Source organism: Bos taurus, chromosome 4 (genome assembly GCF_002263795.3).
Source record: "Bos taurus isolate L1 Dominette 01449 registration number 42190680 breed Hereford chromosome 4, ARS-UCD2.0, whole genome shotgun sequence".
Taxonomy (NCBI): Eukaryota; Metazoa; Chordata; class Mammalia; order Artiodactyla; family Bovidae; genus Bos; species Bos taurus.
In genome coordinates, this window is record NC_037331.1 from 31,708,120 (window position 1) to 31,710,747 (window position 2,628).

General features: G+C 41.4%; 1 pseudogene; it reads left to right on the forward strand.

Annotated features, from left to right (window-relative positions):
• Positions 1–1,066: 1,066 nt before the first annotated feature.
• LOC100139677 (COP9 signalosome complex subunit 8-like) lies at positions 1,067–1,730 on the forward strand (annotated as a pseudogene).
• Positions 1,731–2,628: the final 898 nt, after the last annotated feature.

A 2,628-nucleotide genomic window follows, 5' to 3' on the forward strand; every position in this document is an offset into this window, starting at 1 on the left:
CAAACAAAGCTCCCAGAGGAAGTGGAAAGGTGTTGTGCCATCTTTGGGTGCCCCACAGTAGTAAAGAGGAACTTCAGAACACAGAATAAAGGAGAACCTGAAAAGACAGGAGTTTTCATCCTCTGTCTCCATTTGGTTGATAAATCTTTTTCAGGTTTTCACATGTCCATACACCAACTGGAAACCTGATTTCTCTGCTTTTCAGCCTACTCACTGCATTCATCAGATGTGTATTTCAGTTGTATTCAGTCTAACACTTCATTGTGTATCAATTGTTGAACAATTGAACAATTTTGTTCCCAAACTGTTTCTCATGTGTTAATCTCTCACCCAGAGAATAGAGGCATCAATAGAGCCACACGCTTCCTTGGTTCCCTTGCCCAGTGGTACCACTGAAGCAATTTAAGAAGCACAAGTACCAGTTGAAGAGTAGGTGAGTCTGGGAAGTCGAAGCCCAGCTGCAAGAAGGATAACAAAGAGAGGCAGGAAGTGGTGCATCCCCAAAGAGTTTTGCCAACCCGTTCACTCTGGTCTGTAACTCTTGAGTTAAGAGAGTCCAATGTAAGAATAATACTTCTATTTTTCAACTTTGCTCTCATTTACTTAGTCACTATCACCACACCCTGATATTTATGCAAAAAAAAAAAAATTCCAGTGAGCAAATTCAGCATCATAACCAGTGTTCAGTAAGGACAAGCCCATCACCCTTTCTTCCTCTACCATCATGTTAAAGTGATTCAGTCCTCTGTCAAGCTGTTCTCTCTGGATACCCATTATGTCAGCAAAAACAAGGAACACCTTCTCTAGACTTCTCTGTTTACTCAAGGCACAGGCGTGGGACACGTGTCCAGGCCCAGCATCCTCGTGTCTTTTAAAGGGTATCGTCCCCCAAAACCTCTACCTCTACGGTTTGAATCATGATACTAATCCTTAAAGTCACTCTCAAGGATTTTTTTCAAATTTAAATTACACCAGGAAGAGAAGAAATCACATTGGTCACAAATAAATTAGCAGAGTTTGGGGTCTGGCTCTGTGGGGAGGTACGGCGGCAGGACCAGCCAGGAAAATGCCAGTGGCAGCGATGGTGGCAAGTTCCTTCAGTTTCAGAAAGTTGCTAGATCAGTCGGACAACTAGGAGCTTGAGGCTCCGGGGGAAATTGTTATACCCCCAGTGTATGGCCAGCTTCTAAATTTATATCTGCTCCATAATAATGTGAATAATGCAGGAAACTTTTGAAAAAAGATATTACATGCTATAAAACCTGCAAATTCTGAACTTGGTCAGTAGGACAAAGAATTTGGCAGAGAGATTTCCCCAGAATCTATTTCACCATCAAAGCTCACCAGTGGTCTGAGATGGTCCAGCCAATCGTGAAAGTGCTTAGAGATGCAACCTGGAGAGGAGCCTTCTCCCTGATCTCTCAAACATATACATCTATCGTCATCACCTGCTATTTTGCAACCTTTGTTGGACTTCCAGTGGAAGAGGCTGTGAAAGGTATACTAGAGAAGGATGGTAGGCTGATTCTACCACAAGGATGGTCATGCCCACAAAGCCACTTGCAGGGGCCCTGGATATTTCCTCTAACAGGTTTATTGCTTTATCACAGCCTGCCCCTGTTCCACCCATTCCCAGTGGGCAGCAGTTAGCCTGACTCACCGACTATGTGGCTTTCCTTATCATTTATCATTCTGAGTTCAAGACCCACCTTCCAAATCCTGAATACTGACAAATAGAGAAATGTAAAGTGTTTATTTTCAATTTTATCAGATGGATTAAGCACCTTAGCATTCCTAAATATTTGATAAAATACCTATATATAAACTAAATTATAATGGTTGTTGAAACAATTCTCATTTTTTAATAGTTGACAATTTTGATGGAGCCCATCAGTATTATGCAGTCAGTTTATATTTCCTACTGACTCATAAAATACTGCCTTCCTGCTTCATGTAGAACAGTGGTTATCAGTTGTTTTTTTCTGCCCCGGTGCACAGCACACTCCCATCTGTACCATAGGTTGATAGCTGCACTGACAGTTTGAGGAGGACTATCCCCAGGGGCGGTATCTGAATTGCTGAGGACCCTAATTCATCCTCTTTGGAGAATATGCTCTTTTCCTCTCACCTCCTGAGAATCACAAATATAAAATACTGAGAGCTGAGGAAGAAAAGATCATTTCCTTAGTAAAGCAATTTGTTAACTTTAGATTTTTTTTCTGAGAGTGTGACTACATCTATTGCCAGCAGCGGAGGACTTGCCATGAGAATAAGCTTAAGACATTCATGGGAAGTATTCATTTGTATTATTTCCTTTCAGAAGAAGGAAAATGTACGGGTGGAATGCATAATTTGGGAAAGAAGCTATTAAGTGATACACTTTGTACAGCTGTCCTGCAGCCTATTGATTGCTTATATTCATCCCTTGGGTCAAGTTCTGCCCTTGGGAGAGATACTGAACAAATCTTTCATTTTTGTGTGTGACAGCTCTCTGAATATTTGAAGTACAATATTTGAAATACAATATTTAATTATTGTATCTTCAGGCTTCCCTGGTGGATCAGACAGTAAAGAATCTCCCTGCAATTCAGGAAACCCGGGTTTGATCCCTGGGTCAGGAAGATCCCC